Genomic DNA, 17,440 nt, shown 5'->3' with positions numbered 1-17,440 from the left:
TTTTATTCTGTCCCTACAAATTAAAAAAGAGGATTGCACAATTGGCGAACTTTGGGGATTGGGTGTGTCATCTATCTTAGTTTCAAAAGCCCCATAATAAGCGATAAAGTATAAAACGGACGGAGTGCGTACCGTTGCTGAACCTTGCAAATGAGCTCATGCCTTGAGAGAGACTGAATGAATATCGCAGTCATACAACTACCTCATGCTCTGTGGTGGACAGATCTTTCGATCATAACTCCAAACGTTTCACGTAGAGCCTGATTAACGCTTGCCGCCAAGGTTGAGAAAACGTTAGTAGTGCATAATGGCGATGAGACACAGGTGACCGGTGTTTCGGCAATTACAGCATTTCTTTTTGGCGTTTGTCTGTAGTATGCATGCGCCATCATATCGGTTCGTTTTCAAGGCACTGAGAATCAACATTTTATTGCAACACCTTTGCCTGTTATATTGATATAAAACAATTTCTTGTGCCTGAGACCTGAGTTATGCCAGCAAGAAAATAAAACTGTGTACAATTTTCTTCCAGGTTGACAAGTGGAATTAGGGGTCATGACCCCACGTATTGCCATTGCCATTGTTGTTCTACATGTGAGCACATTTTGCATCGTTATCCTAAAACCTTCGTATATATCATAAGAATAGTGCATTTACATGCGAGGTAAAACTAAATGTAGAATCGTACTGTCGGTTTGTTGATTGGATATCCCTCCGCCTAGCCATCTTTATCTGAAATTCGTCGTTCAGAACCGGTTATCCCGCCATTTTGAGTTCGCCGGATCAGGTACTGTAGTGTGCTATGTCGTTAAACGTACTCCACTGGGCGCAGAACGTCCACCAATATTGTTTAGGTATTAGCGCCTGTTGCTGCTAGCACAGACCAAATACAATTGCGCTGTGGGCAGTCAAGGGACCCATATGTGAGTACTCCAGTGTTTTGAAGAGCAGGTGCCAAAAATAATGTGTCGTGTAATTAAGATACCACATTGCAACGATTCTGTAATAGCCAAAGTTTACTACTGCGAACTTCGAATACAAAGTAAAATATCAAAGGAACAGACGCTGAAGAGGCATTCACTCGGACTGACGTGAAAGCACCGCCATGCGTATCGGCAGCCACGAAATTTATGTCTAACTACTCCAACTGCAGTTAATTTCTTTAGCGGTTGTGTGCAGTGAGCATACTAAGTTGACTGACGGAAGAGTGGCACAATAAAACACAGGTGCCGGTTTTTCGTAAACCGGACATTTTAAAAAATCCTGATGAATCATGGTTGCAATCACGACCGATTGCAACCATGAAAGAAATACTGGCGGCAAAGCTAGAATATTGCCTCTAGGAGGTTGGCCACAATTGCTAAACAATCAGTAGCGTGAAATCGCTTACCAGAAGCTGCAAGCTGTCGTAGCGCTCTCGTAACAAGATATCATAATTGTGGGCGGACATTGCAGATGTAACAAAATATGCGAATAATATCACGACAATATAAGCATGGGCTTTCGGGGCAGGTCGCTTTGAACATTTTCAAGTTGTTGTTTTTTGCCAAGGGATCTTCTGTTCAATAAACAAAACCCTTGCGAAAAACAGAAAAGCACTGACAGAACGCCAACCGGTACCTACTTGGCTTCGGTCTCACGCCTTAAAAGGAGGGTATAAAAGTTCTGTAACCCCATCGCTTTCCCGTTTCTGATGTGAAATATAAAGTGCATTTCTATAGTATTTATTGATAATAAAGCCGGCGTAAATGTGGAAAATGGATTAAATTTATTCGCGAAAACAACAGCAGCTAAACAATCATTGCAGTATTTGTAACTAAATCTCTCAGAAAATTATATTTGAGCACCTGCCTCAAAGATGTTTTCTTACCTATATATAGTGGGATATTATTGAGTGTAATTATGCGTGCAGCACCATTTTTGAAACCTTAAAAAATTACGAGAGTCTGACTTTATCAGCTGCTCTCGAATCGCCGACGCCAAGCTATGTCCACCTTTTCCCACATATTTGCGGCTGTTACGCAGGACTGTTGCTTCTTCATGACTCTAAGCAGCGTTAGTGCAATATCGTTTCCACTTTCTAGCTACTCCGACCTGGTGCCTCTGGGCCTGGGTCTCCACAGGCGATTTTTAGTACGCAGGCTAATTCTGTTTGCGGACATTCGGGGCTTAGTACCCACCTACAAACGCATGAGGGAGACATGTAGGGAGGCTAGGGGTAAAAAGTTGTGCTGTGAAATGAAAATTTCCAAAAGCGTACACAAATGTTATCGGACAGAAAATAGTAATCACTTCATCAAAATTTTAAACGCACAATGGCATTGTCGTTGCTCCTGAGGGAGCCGTTAACCCTAAATTTCTAAGCTTTGATACTTTGGCTGTGTTAATAATGGTGTATGGTCCAATTGCAGCATATGTTTTGTCTTATAATGCGCTGAAAAATACACAATACCGGGTATTTGTTACTCTGTATGTTTGTAGCTCTGATACGATTCGAAGCAGGCATGCAGTATTCAGCGTATTACACAGGATTCTCCCGGCCGACTCTCGTAGTGTATGAAATAAACATTTAATTGATTTATTGCGCAGTGATTTCCCGATTATGCACAAATTTATAGGGCATTAGTACCATATTATTGCGGGTAGGTGCTATTCTGTTTGTATGTATCACTCGATGGAAGAACAGCGGCGATGGTTAGGTACGGAAGATCCCCTGACCAGACTTCACTTTATAATCTGTTTTCCCGTATGGTGACTTCGGAAAACCGTTGAGCGATGTAGTAGGAATTTGCTGACAGTTTTGATCTTGCGATGGATGAAGATACTTTGTGACTGATTATTTTTCCTCTTTCAGATTATTGTGACCTCAGGTGAGACACCTTAATTCTTAAACTATGACCATCGAGTTCACGGCCTTGAACACTGAGCGCCACATGTTTATATAATATTTGAGTTCATGACCATGAAGAAAAACTCTTCCTTGGTTTATGCGCGAGCGCCGCCAAGCTTCTTGACAAGCTGCTCAAGCAATTCCAACTCACGTTCGGTGAACACTTCTTTTCATACTTCGGAACTTGCCCGTTCATTTGCAACGTATAGTGTGGAATATGTAATATTAAAACCAGATGCGAAGGCATCTTTGTTCACACAGTGCGGTATTTACAACTTCTGCTCAACAAGAGATGACACCATAACTCTTGTTACTTAGAGCTTGCGCCCAACTCTTATAATGAAAAAGCGCACTGTTTATACAAAGGCTAACAAGTATTTCCGCAGGTAGCTAAATTTTATCATGCTCAAAAATCGGCGTCACTACGGGTGGCAACAATAAAGCATCTGTACAAAAAACATTGGTAGAATTGCGGAAGAACCTGATGTTCAGCAAACTGGTGACGTAGCTACGTGCTCCACAAACCACGTTGTGCGGTTAAATGAACTTGTACAGCATAGCTTAGCAGTAGAACTACAGCCAAATCTAGGTATAACTAATCACGCGGGACCGTCGAAAACTACTCCTTATTTCGAAATGTCGTTGAAAGGAAAAAGTGGCGGTTATGAGCCCGTGTAAAACATAGGAAGAAAATGACGTACGTTACCCGTAGTCGCGTGTGCAGACAGGCAAACTCTCAAACAAACTGTTGCAACCACTTAAAAGCTACTTGATTTGAAGGAATAGATTATTTTCTAGCGCGTGCAGCACGCAGGATGGATTTGGAATGTCTCTACATATCCCACCTTACACAACACCTTCCCGGGTACGTGATTGCACTGATCAATGAAAGTGCAGATTTTGTTGATGTGACTAAAACACAAATGTTCGACACTATCTCTCTTCCTTCGGTGTTCGGTAAACCACAGTGTCCTCCTTTGCGTTGTCATCGTCACTAGATATGATGACTGCTTTCGCTTCTTCTTTGCTTTGTGGCCAGCTGCATTCATCTATACGTCTCGCACAAACGTCGCAGCAAAATCGCCCACAACAAAGAAATACATGCCCACACACGCGGTTAGCGTTAAGAACCACCGACTGCCCACCGTCACCGAACACGGGAAGAAAAAAGTCAAACACGGCTGTGCCTCCTAGGCCACTGAACATCAAACCAACGCTTTGTGGCGGAGCATGCAGTTGCCACTCGACATTGGGGCGATGATAGCTACTGCACTCAGGGAATGCACAGAGAAATGGCGGTTTCTCTTTCACGCGAGAGTTGCGACGCTGTTACTTTTAGCCGAATTCTTAGTACTGATGATCCTCGTTTATAATACGGAAAATAAATTAAGTCCGTTATTCTGAAATATGCGCGATGCTGAAATTCGTAGTTCTGAAATATTTTTACATTGAAAATATAGACAGGCTAGCGGATATTCTTAAAATATTCCTAAATTTGATAAATGTGTTAGTGTGGGGCTCGTAGTTACGAGATTTGACTGTAGTAGTAGTAGTAAGTTTTATTTGGTAAAAGTGGAAGGGAAACAGGGAGAGATTGAGCATGAGATCGAAATTTCAGTACAAAGGAAGCTATTTCTACAGCCCGGGACGACTCAGCAGCGCGAGGTGCTGCCCTGGGTCAGGGCTGGCCAGGGTTCCATCCCATAACTCTAATAAGCTGTTTCTTTTCACTCCAAGGAATTGAGAAATTCCTAAATGTATTAAACAATTCGCATTTCCCTGTTGCAAGAACCAGTGACACTGGGGCCTAGTGCGAAGTATGGTATCGTAACACTAGAGTAGCACTAGAGTCAGTAGAGAAACAAGCCTCACTAGAGAAACTAGAAAAACAAGCCTCACTAGAGAAACAAGCCCCACTAGAGAAACAAGCCTCACACTAGAATTACTAGCCTCACTGGAAAGGCTGGCCTCGCTAGGCTTAATGGGGGACACTGGTCTTAAAACAACTTCTTTTAATTATCAAGTAAACTTTGTGAACATTGTCAGCCTCACTGCTTTTTTCCACTGATTTAAAATATGCCATTTTTTTCAGTTGGCCAATTAGTTCCCGAGATAATTAGACACAATTATCCATTTTAGTCGAAACAATAGACAAAGAGTATTGGTAAAAAGCTCATTTTTACATTGTTCAATACTATGAACCCTGGTGAATGCAATAATCGAAGCATTTTTTTTATTCATCGCTTGGAACTAATTGTGCCTTTGAAGTTTGGTGGCACCAGTGGCAACGAACCATTTTCAGAGTGCATTTCAAACAATGAAGTTTAATGAGCCGTAAAATAACTTCCAGGTGATGCATAAAAAAACTGCTTCGATTATTGCATTCACCAGGGTTCACAGTATTGGGAAATGTAAGGATTACCGTTTTATGACCAACACTGTTTTGTCTATTGCTTGACTAATAATGTCGAATTATCTGTCATTATCTCCAAAGCTAATTGACCAAATGAAAAAATAATGGCATATTGTAATCAGTGGGAAAGAAGCAACAAGACTGGTGAGTTTCTCAAAGCTTACTTGAAAAGTAAAGGTTGTTTTAAGACCAGCGTGCCCCCTGAATAAGAAGGTAAGCTTTCATAGCAGACTAACCTCTGTGTGTCGAGTTAAGTGTGTAGCTCCTGGCTTCCACATTAATTAATGCAGTTGGTTAATGAGAAAAAGAATTTTATTTAACACTAAAGGCATGTGCTTCTTTCCTGCACCTCCTGTAGCGTCCCACAGCATCTTTTTTGGATACCGTAAAAAAAGAAAGACATCAAATTGAAGCAGCCACTCTATCTTATGGAGTGGCGACTAACTACCAAAAATATACGCCATAATATGTAAATTTTCTAGCAAACATGGCTGTCATTCCAAACCTGATATGCTGACAGTTAGAACAGGGCCAAGTGACAGACCTTCCACGTTTAAGTCATGCTAATGCACATCTCGTCTCCTCCAGTCTTTGTTTAGGAAGAAGTTAGTGTTAGTATCGAAGGAGCATGTTCATTTGATACACACAAGGCGAAGATATATCCTCACTCTACTTCGAATGTCCTTTTCGGAAAAGAGACTACCTATGCATGCACCGCCAGCTGCCGTGAACACCCTACACCAATGAACACTCTACACCATAGTTCCCATCTGACGAAACTGCTGGGAGCTGCGCCTTTGAGTGTGACCTAACTTTTATTTTTTATTTTTTAGTTTTTTTAAGGCTTTTTTTGTTTTACTAGCACTGCGCTTATTTCAACTGCAAGCATAGCCCTCCAGCAAAACAAGGGATGGGAAGAAGCGAGTCAGCAACCATTTTTGTTTCTAGTAGCAATAATTGCCTACCAAGTTATTGTGTTGCGGTCTCATTTTGTGTTGAAAGCTACTTTCAGCCTAATTATTACAAAATAAGTTGAGGAGGGAGAATGGATATTGAGTAGGCAGGACACTGCGCAACGAACAACTCTTTATTTGTAATGTAATTTAGCTGACTTAAAGAGGTGAAAATGGTGGCAATGAGCAATAAAGGAAAGCAATAACAACATAAAATACAGAAAGTTGAGGGTGAAAGTGGTTGACATGAAAAGGCTGCGGTAAAAAGCCGTTCGTGCATGGTGAAACCTAGTGATCGGATAACAACTGCAGTTCAACGTGGAAGCAGTTTAATGCATTTGTTATCGAAAGAAACCATATGGCGGGCCTCAATGGTTTCTCTAGTCAACTGATCACTGCGTCAAGCTACAATGGTGGTGTTACTTTCAATAAGGCCACCATTGTGCAGCTTACAAGCACAGTCCTTGCAACAAATGGAAAAATCCTGCAATGTACAACGTGACAAAAATGACATTTTTTCGTTGCAACGTGGAAGAAATGATTAATGCACATTTGGCACCTTTTACAACGGATACTCAGATGTTCGTGAGTTATATTTTTTACACGAAAAAGCAGTTCATAGACATTAGGACATTATTAAAAGGACTGCGCGTGTAAGCCACCTTTCAATAAGACCCCCCCAGTGTAGCTTGGAGATCAGTCGACAAGTGAAATCATCAAGGCCCATCGAATAGTTTCTCTGAATGACTAATACATTAGCAGCGCTTCCATTAATTAACAGAAAATATATTGCAATTCTTATCGAATCACTACAACTCACCAAGCACGGGCCCCTTTTCATTGATTGATTGATTTTAGGGTTTAACGCGCCGACGCAACGCAGGCGATGAGGTGCGCTGGAGTGGAGGGCTCCGGATTAATTTGGACCACCTTGGATCTTTAACGTGCGCCGTAATCTCGTACACACGGGCGTTTTTGCTTTTCGCCTCTATCAGAAAGGCGGCCGCCACGGCCGGGAATCGAACCCGCGACCTCACGCTCAGCAGCGCGACGCCTTAGCCACTGAGGCACCGTGGCCGGTGAGAACACGTCGGGAACACGACTATAACATCACTCAGAGAAAACAGGAATTCAAAAGCGCACCTTTACGACGAATTGCGAGGCAAAAATAAACCGGTCTCCTCGCGATCGTTTTCAGCGCGTCTAACATGGTCGAAAATCTGTTTCGACCAATGTATCTCCCAAAGTGACTTTTTAAGACATTTCGTACTACCTGGGTAGCTGAGTAGGCAAGACAGACTTACGCGTAGGTCTGAATGTTCCAAGGCTTTCCAACATTGGGATGCCGCAATCTCGGTCACCAGCAATACTGCAATATGTGAGCTACAAGTGTACACTGGTAGTACATAAAATACACTATACTGACGATAATTTAAACTCTGACAATTCGTACTTTCGGATAATTCAAACAAGATTCAGATGTTTGGTTGCCCCGTTATTACTTCATTGTATTTAAAAGCCGCTTAATTAGAACTCCATCATTCGGTTAATTCGAACTTTTTGCGTGTTCGTACCGGAAAATATCTACTACTCCCCCACAACTGTTTGAAAATTTGCGTGCTTATATGATCTGAACAGTCGAAAAATGAAAACTGTGCTGAAGCCTTCAAGAAAAAAAGGCGTTGCTAGTAAAGAAACGTTCAAAACGAAGCACAACGAAGGCAGAACGTGATGTTTCTAAGCTGTCTAGGCTTATTTACCGTTTCCGAGATGCGAATTAGAAGCCAAATAAATAAATAATAGGCACCAAAGGCCTCTGTGTGGGAAGGACATGGTAGTGTTGGGGTCACGGCGTCGTTATCGGATCCAGCGTCCACAAACGCCTGCACCACCGAAGTTGAGACTCAGCCGCCAGCTCTTGTGCGACCACGAAAAGCATGTCAGAATGTCCGTTCGATCGATTTAGCAGTCGCGTTGTGGCCTGTTGTCGGTCACCGTGATGACAAGGTGTCTTGTAACGACTCAGGCTGGAGATTTGGGTAGTGAACGACCCATGTTGTTTCCTAACGCCGCTGCCTCAGCAACAAAGGTGAGTTTATGCATGCGGGCGGACCGAGCTGATGGATAAGTTCATCCAAAGTGTTAACTCGAGCTTCAGCCTGAAGTGCAGGGATCGGTGTTATCCTAGGAAGGCAGGTAATTGCACGCATTCAAGCTGGGTTAATTGCCTCAAGTCGAGCCTGCTCTGCCTGGTTCAGGTGTTGAAACAAGCCGAGGCTGGAGTACAAACCGCACCAATAGTCGGCTATTTTGGAACAGGAGGCACCGGACTTCTGTGAGCTGCGTCGTATGAGGGTGAGCATCTGTCCCGCTTTTTGGCGAGCGGAGCGTAGCCGCATAGACGCTGACCCAGACACATAAATTTCTGATCCCAGCCCGCTAAGTGAGGTGGCAGTGCGCGCAGTTCGGCCACAGAGTTGTAATACGATTGGAGACACCTCCAGTCGGCGACGGCACCAAGCACTGGCCACAGGCAGAATAGCTGTCTTTTCGACGGAAAGTGTTAGTCCAGCATATTCACACCACTTCTGCGCGTCATACAAGGCTTGTTGGAGGGACGCTGTTTGCCGAGTCAGGTCTGAGTGTGCAATACACACTATGATGTCGTCTGCGTACATCAGAAAGTGCACGTCAGGCAGATATGCCAGATGTCAGGCAAGCGGTAACATAATATTAAAAAGGAAGGACGAGATTACAGATCCTTGAGGAACTCCGCGGATAGGCGGAAACTGACCGTAACTTGTCGCACCAATGCGAACCGAAAAGGATCTTTTTGTGAGGAAGTGCCAGAGGAAAGAGCAAACCTTGTCCGGGAGAAGACGGCCTTGGTGAATTTCCAAGATGGTTCCGTGGCTAAAGATGTATGCCTTTTGTATGTCCATGGCAAGCACTGTGCCCACTTTGTGTGATCGGCCGCCAAGTAGCACCATTGACGACAAGTGGTCAAGCCCATCCTCGGTACCCAGACGGGGCCTAAACCCGATGTACGGCGGGTGATACCACCGGAAAGTGTCCATCCACCAATGAAGACGGGTTGCCAGCATGCGCTCCAACAGTTTGTACAGGGTGCACGTCAATGCTATTCTACGCAAGTTAGGGAGCTGATCGGGTGGCTTACCAGGCTTCGGTGTCGGGCGATATCGGCGAGGAGTCAAGATTCTAGTACGAAACCAGAGAGCCACACCTCGTTGATAAAGTCAAGGAGATTGCTGAGGGCTGGATCGTTGAAGAGCTTATAAACCCCATACGTAAGGCCATCTGGCCCTGGAGCGATCGGATGTTTGGCGTGGTCAATCGCAGCAAGAATCTCGGCTATCGCGAAAGGCGATCGAATTCCACACACGGCATCGTCAGGAGGGGAGGAACCGACGTGCCTCGGCACGGGAAACGGGCACTGGTTGCTGGCTGGAAGAATGTCAAAGGCAGGGAACAGGGCACGGGCATCATCGGCGGCAAATTAAGCAGGATCCTTGTCCGATGCCAGACAAGCACTGGCTGCCGCATCTGGAGTGCAGCCTCCACTTTCTATCGCACGAAAGGTGCGCCAGATAGATGATATAGTCGCCGATGGGCCGAGCGATTCACACCAGCTCAGACATCGCTGCCTTGACTGACGCTTCTCATGACGCCTGGAAGCCGCAGTCAGACGTTGTAAGCGTATTCGGGCCTCCACAGACGAGGGATCTCGGGAGGCAGCCACTTCAGCTTGTTTGCGCTGGGCCCATAGCTGTAAGACTCGAAGGTGAGGCTTCGGCCTGGATTTCTCTACCCATGTGTCTTCACAGGCGCTTCGCTGGGCTTCCTTAACGAGAGTGATGGGGTTCGTACTTGGCGCCATGAGTATTGGGTTGATGTTACCCCAGAACACATCCCACTTCTTTTACAGTGCAGTGCCATCGTAGGCGACTAGTGGAGGTTGGGACAATGCCAAGCCTGATGGAATGGTGTTCACTGCCCAGCAGTCGGCCTCTCGGTGCCAGGAGACCATATCATTACCAAGCCACAAAGTTAAGTGGGGCGAGTAGGGTGGAATCCGGGGGTGAGTACATCGGCGCGTAGGGCACGAGATATATTTAAGGAGGGTGAAGTGCCCATTTCTGTAGTAGTCAAGTAGCAGCAGTCCACGTGCCTTTGTGGTAGCATAGCCCCAGTCAAAATGAGGGGCATTAAAGCGCCCAGCCACAATTATGGGACAGGCAGCGTGGGAATGCCGTAGAGATTGTCAACCAGCCCAACTTTGGACGAAGCGCACGTCCGCATTGTGGACGTACATAACATGACACCAAGATAATTGCGGACTTGGGCAGTTGTACTTTCACCTCTACAACTTCTTGCCATTCCGTACACCACCCGTCTAAACGGACCTGCGTTTGCGGACAGCCGTAAGCACAAAGATGGTGGCTTTGACGGGTGGAGATGCATTGGAACCACAACGCCGATCATGTATAGATGGTCTGGCGGAAGCCGTAAAATTTGGGTGGCGAGGTAGAGAGTGTGTATCATGTAGTAGAAAAGCCCAAGCTCGCAGTTTGCTTAGACGAATACGTTCCAGAAGCTCCCAAATTTTGATATGAGTCCGCGACAGTTCCATTGGACTGTATATTATGTCACAGGCATAGTGAATTGAGTCATAACCTAGTTGGGCTGCTAACACTGACACCACTTTCTGGAGCTGCTGCCCCACAAAGTGTGAAGCTCATGGTGTGTGAAAGCATAAGAGACCGGCTTTGGTGGGGTCATGATTGATGGGGTGAAACGGGGTTGACTCGACCGCTCTTGTTTCGGTGGAGGCTGATGGGGCGGTCGATGAATTAAGCGGGCACGGAAATGTGTGAGCTTAGTCACTGCCCAGAGCCCTAGATGGAGTGATACGTGCTTCTTTATTCCATGTGCTCGAACAACTTATCCTAATGATGATAATGCGCTGCGGGCCCCTGCCAGCTTTCCCGTCTTCTTCATTTGCAACATCTCCCCGCGGGAGCAAGATGGTCCGTCGGCGAGTTCAAAAACGCGCAGTTTTTACACAGGAAGATTGCAGATGAAACTGCTCATGTGGCAGTGACACTTGGAAAAGTCCCCATCGCACTTCAGGGCGTTGTTGCCCAGGATCGCGATCGCGATGGCGTCCAACTCTATTGTCGGTGTTCGACGTCTGCCTTCCTTCGCTTGGGGATGGAGTCAACAGCGTGAGAACCTTCCGGTTAGAGGTCAGCGTATGAGGTTTCCTGCAGCCACCCGAAGCCTGACGTTCCGGCTTCGCAGACACACATGGCTGTGCGCGCTGTTGGTTGTCCTAGGTTTGCTTTGAGAAACGGCTGATGCGCTCTACGCTCTGCCTGTTGGTTCCTTCGCTGGTGCTGCCCAAGCTTAGTTTCTGGCGTTTCTCCACATGCGCACTTTTACGTTTGGCTGAACACGAATTGGGCGTACGGGTTCATCTTTTGCTGGACTTCCAGAACTGACCCGTCTCGAGCATGCCTTTACGGTGCCCTCATTCGATACCGCGCTCGAGTTCCACATCAGATCCTTAGGTGCATACTCCTTCGGAACCATTTGGGGGGATTGATTTTTCTTGCGTCCACGTGCGGATTTATAAGTGGGTATCTTCTGGGCAGGTTCTTGCTCCGGTGTTTTCTCGCTAGAGCTATACGTTCCTTGCGCCCCTTTCTTCATTATAACGACCGCCTTCAAGTACTTTGCGTTTGGTGCTGAATCCCTTACAATTGCTCGGGTAGGCATTAGGCGACTCGGGTTCATGCGATGAACTGGAACAGCAGTTCCGCCGCCACCACAAAGTGCTTGCGCCAAATTCTGAATGCCGTCGTGTGCCCCCCGAGAGGACCATGGCGCTAGTAAATCTACAAGCCACAGATGCGAGTGTTTCTTGAATCGTCCATCCTAGAGCTGTTTCTGAAGCTGTGAGATCTGCATTGATTCGGTCTATTTTGCTTGTGGCAACCTTCCAGTAGGCGTCCGATCCAACCAGTATGCCCATTTCATTGTCTTTCTATGTATTCGGCTGGTAGACATCGGCAGCGTCATACCGCTTTTCACTGAGGATATTGATGGTCGCTCTATCGAGTTGCGGACTGGTGACCGAGCAAATCTTAGGGACATTCAAGGCTTCCAACGGGATTGGGTCTCCGCGAGCTTGTCCGCGTGGCGTTACCTCTACGTGGCGGCAGCGTAATATCTTCTGAGCCTTTGTCCTGCCGAACTTTTCCAACGCTAGCTCTTCGATGTCAAGAACAGTGCATTTGAGGGCTTTAGACAGATCCTGACGAATGAACGTCGTCTGGCTTCCGATATCTAGAAGTACTCGCACTAAACGTAGCTGAAAATCCTCTGCCCAGGCTCGAGCCGTCTGCAGTAGTACTGACGTTGCTCCGGAGTGCCCGCTCGAAGCCGTCACCACAGTTGGCGGTGCCCCTTGTCCAGCTTGTCCCTGCGGCGTTGATCTCGGGGTGGTGTGGTTAGCCGGCCGGAGAACGTCACACAGTACGTTAAAGTGATGCCCGTTGCAAGTACTGCAGGTCAGGTTGCGCGACGCGCTGCACTGACGAGCCACATGGTTGCATCTGCCGCACCAGAAGCAGCAGCGAGCCTTGCGGAATCGTGTCCTTCTGTCGGCCGCCGACTGGTTGACCCGACAGTCCGCCACCTTGTGACCGCGGTTGTCACAGAAGGAACACGGCGGTGTGGCTGGGAACTCGGTCTCCGCGGTCAATGCCAAAGCTGAGAGAACAAGTGTCTCCGATTGTCCTGGGGGGTTCAAGCCGGTGTTCTGGACGCACCGACGAGCTGCGGTTGATAGAGGCTGGCCTTGCTTCCCTTCCTCGCGAATCTCAATTTGTATCCTCAAGAATTCCAGTAGTTTCTTCACCTGGCAACCTTGTCCTTGACTCATCGTTGATTCCGCCGCGGATCCAGTAGTCGACCCTTGGCCCAATTCCTAAGCCCTCTGCCGGTACATCAAGGTGAGGTCCTCGGACAGGCAACGCAGGAGCACACGGTTGAGAACAACGGCACGGTGGTTATGCGGAACTCCCAGGCCTTCCAGTGCGCTAACGCGGAAATGTACCTTGTCGTACTACTCGTGGAGCCTGTCGATATCCGTCGAGCTGCGTACTGGTGTGAATGCCAGCAGTTGGTCGATATGCTCGTAATTATCAACTCTGGTCGGCAAAAGCGCTGAACGAGGGCGCTCACCGGAACGTCGTAGTTTGCTTTCGAGAGTCGGATACCCTCGATGGCTCGCCTGGCGTCGCCTATCAAGTACGTCAGCAGGTACTTGAATTTATCGATTTTTGTCAGCTCGACGTTGTCATAAATGGTCACGGTGTAGTGATCCCAAAAAGCTTGCCACTCGTTCAGAATTCCCGAAAACGCTGGAATCTGAAGTGTTGGAAGGGTGACTGGCCGATGCCGCGACGCAGGCGCGATGCGTGATGACGTACCCGTTGGATCATGGACTGATACAGCTGCTGTCCCGCTTTCGCTGGCTACGGGAGCGTTCGGATGGGCATTTCTCAGAAGAAACCGTATCCGAGAGACGGCTTACGAAACCTTGCGGTTGTACTCTGCCGCTCCCTCGAGCTCTTGGCGATCTTGCCATTGAGCGCCGTGAGCTCAGCGTCTTTCTGCACGATGTAGTCGACGTGGGAGCTAAGGGTCGCCTCGTCGGGAGAGGGCTGCTGCAGCATGTCATTCAGTTGGTTGAGAGCTCGCGTGACGCCGCTCCTGACGATGCCACGAGCCTTCCGAAGGCGGTCGATCGACGAAGCCATGCGGGTGATTCTCCGAAGGGCGATATAGCGGAAGAACGACTCAAGGCAGACCTTTTACTCGCACGGGAAAATCTACACGATGATGGTGATTATGATGATGACTGGCGCATAGCCAGTGGGAGATTCAACATCCTCCCGGCCCGCAACGTTCGTAACTGTCGTTAAGCATAAACGCTTTACCACACACCGACTGTTCTATCTTTTCAACAGCTTCACCAGCTGGCGCTGTGTCTCAGACACGTTCTTTCGATGCAGTCTCTCGTAGCGCTGCTTCAGTGAGTTCGCGTGGTGATGATTCTCGCTCAGTGAGTCCCACAGTCCATCCAAAATCTTGAGCAGCAGGTGGGCTTCTCGTAGCAGTATGCAAGGAGGCGCGGCTTTGCAATGTCTTAGACACCTCTGAGCTGCGGCACAAGTCAAACGTGGGTATCCGATACACACCATCTTCAAGTAAGGAAAGCTTTTCTTCTTTGGCGTCTTAGGAAACAAAGGTTTTCACTGCCGCGCCACGGCTCTGCTGCCTCGTATGGCGACCGGAGCCAAACAGTGGCGAGAAATTTGACTGGATGCTCGACCTTCAGCTTACCTCGGAGCTTGCTTCTGTGCAAGGTATCAGCTCAACATGCGTTACGGGTGTTTCTTGACAAGGCTTCAGTGTTTCGTTACATAGACCCAAAAAGGTTACCAATAGTGGCTCAGTCTTCCTAACATCCAGAAGGCAGAACGAGCCAGACTCGAACCTGGGAGCAGCGTCACGCTCTAACTTGACGAATGGTGATAGCCGGATTTTAGGAAGTTGCTGTAAGGCTTCCTCATTCATGAAGCCTGGAACGAAAAAAAAACTAAACATCCCCCTCGCGAGGGGCACGATCAAATGCAGAGCATTTCTGGGGGCGCACGACGTTAAGTAGTTTGCGTTACGTTAATGTTGTTGCACTTATTGCTGTTGGTTGTTGTATTGTAATTAAATGAGGAGACGTAATTACGTGGTCACGCGACATCCTTTATTAGCAGGTAGGTATGGCATCATTTATTAGCAGGTGGGTATGATTTTTGTGGCGCAGTGGGAAGAGCCCCATGTACCTCGCGTTCCGCCCACAGGTAGTGAATGCGTTGTATCAGCAGCTTCTTGACGTAGTTTGAATGAGTCAAAGATATAAGGCGTGTTCGTAGCCCTCCATTCTGTGTCGGCTTTGTGGCGCAGTGGGTAGAGCACCATGTACCTTGCGTTCCGCCCGCAGGGTCGTGGGATCGAAACCAGGCGCCGGTAAGTATTATTTTTTTATATAGTGTAGGGGGAGGGGTGCGGACGAGGATAGACAACTAGAACGGGTGACATCGTGAGTTAAAGAAATGCTCTGCATTTAATATTCTTGAACGTGCACGGTTGTGGCTCTATGCTTTCTTTCACGTCTTTTACCTTGCCTTTTTTGTCGTCTGGTTGGGCGGAAGCAGCTGAGTGGTCGTGGTCTGCAGCAGGCGTACCTTCGTGTTCCTCACCCCCTTCCTCCATTGGGACGCTCAACGCTACATCGGAGCTGGCTCCCCCGTTAAGAATATCTGGAACGTTCGGGCGGCTGTGGTCCGTCGTCTCGACACGGCTCAGAAACCCCTTGCACCCATGTGGCTCGTCGTTGAACGTTGAAGCCTGCAACTTCGGCAGGACAACTTCCGAGGCTGACGGGTTTGAGCCGCAGTGAGCAGGATGGTCTGCGTGGGTGGCTGGGCGTACACCGTTGTACATAACGGTCAAGGGTCGAAGGTGAATTGGCTTGCCTGCAGTGCCGTTGGTAGGGACTCTCCTGCCGGGCGCCTTCCGAGAGTTCAAGACCGAGCGCAGGTGGTTTAGGACACAACTTATGCTTGCTCGATACGCCAAGGCGTCGAAATATCTCGGTCAACTTCACCATTGTGCAGAAGCTCGATTACTTACTTTTCGGTCTCGTACAGTGCCGCGTCATTTCTCTCGAGCAGATCAATGGCCGCTTGAAGTTCATGCGGATGCGGTAAGGCGGCTTCCAGAAGATCCGTCGCTGCTTTGAGCAGTCGGGTACCAGCGCCGCGAAGGATACGCTGCTGCCGGCGCAGCTTATCAATCGCACGCATTCGGTCGGTCGTCACTAGGCGGTCAGGGCCAGCCATGCTGACCTCCGGCGGGGGGCGGGGCTGCGCAGCGTCAACAGCAGTCAAAGAAGAGGGTTCCCGAGATCCTCAAGCCGGAGGGGACGTCGGTGGTCTCCTTCGTCGCGTGCTGTGGTCTTCCCGGGCTTAACGGCACCAAAATATAGCGGAGGAACGACGCAAGGCAGACCTGGGCCATGGCTGCCGTTAGCGGGGATGACAGCTTTACTCGCACGCGAAAATCTACACGATGATGGTGATTATGATGATGACTGGCGCATAGCCAGTGGGAGATTCAACAGGCGATTTTGCGGGTTGCGGCACCAAAGATGTCGTGGAAGCTAGCACCACTCAAAGGCCCAGAGCCCTAGACGGAGTGATACGTGCTTCTTTATTCCATGTGCTCGAACCACTTATCCTAATGATGATAATGCGCCGCGTGCCCCTGCCCGCTTTCCCCACTTCTTCATTTGCAACAGTCACCTCGGTTTGCAGCAACGCCAACTGCTCGTACATCTCTTCAAGCTCTTCTGTAACCGAAAACGATGGTACAGTATGACTGTGCTGTTTCATCCGGGGGCGGGAGGAACAGATCACTCCCGGTACGATGTCTGGTACTAATCGAAAGGCTCCAGAGAATCGTATTCTACTACTTTTTCTGTGTCCTCTGCCAAACAGCCGAAACGGTTGGACAGAGGAATATCGTTGGGCTTAGCCTGGCGTCTGAACGGGCATCGCTTAGCGCTGAGTAGCTTTGCACTTAGTAGGACACTTTTTTTCCGTGATGTCATGTTCATCCTTGCGAAACAGACCGCATCGAAACTTGATTTGCGGTGGGACGGACGACGACGTAGCCAGTGCCTATGATGCCGCAGAAGGCGGTGGTTTCTATGCCGTTGTCACGGGTGGTTCTGTGACCGCGAATGGGCACGACTTGCTCACGTGTCGCTGACGGAATAATTGATAACAGCGCACCACTCTGGCTTTGTATGGACGTGGGCGAAGAAGGCAGACATTGTAGAAAAGACGCTCCGGTGGCTCTAACGGGCCTCGAAGAGTTACGAGGCACGTGCGGCCAGCTCCCACGATGCGGACAAGAAGAACCTGGTACTTGGAGCACCAGATACTGGTCAGCAGTTCTTCCGGATTCTCTCCAGGGTCTAGTCCCGAAACAACATAGAATGGGATGAAAGTGCCGGACAGCAGGTACGCTTGT

At 48.2% G+C, this 17,440-nt stretch overlaps 1 long non-coding RNA gene across 1 annotated transcript in view; it reads left to right on the top strand.

Moving 5' to 3' along the window:
• The first annotated feature begins 531 nt into the window (after window positions 1-531).
• The window catches only part of LOC144173520 (uncharacterized), a 31,307-nt gene continuing 14,398 nt past the window's right edge, over window positions 532-17,440 (top strand). The window contains exons 1-2 of the long non-coding RNA XR_013323308.1: window positions 532-594; window positions 2,855-2,870. This is a non-coding gene — a long non-coding RNA (uncharacterized LOC144173520). The remainder of the gene's footprint in view (window positions 595-2,854; window positions 2,871-17,440) is intronic.

Source organism: Haemaphysalis longicornis, unplaced genomic scaffold (assembly GCF_048455015.1).
Source record: "Haemaphysalis longicornis isolate Haplotype H1 unplaced genomic scaffold, Haemaphysalis longicornis Haplotype H1 scaffold_3, whole genome shotgun sequence".
In the NCBI taxonomy this organism is placed as follows: Eukaryota; Metazoa; Arthropoda; class Arachnida; order Ixodida; family Ixodidae; genus Haemaphysalis; species Haemaphysalis longicornis.
Note: the sequence above shows the minus strand (reverse complement) of the source record. Positions and strands in the feature narration are given on the sequence as shown.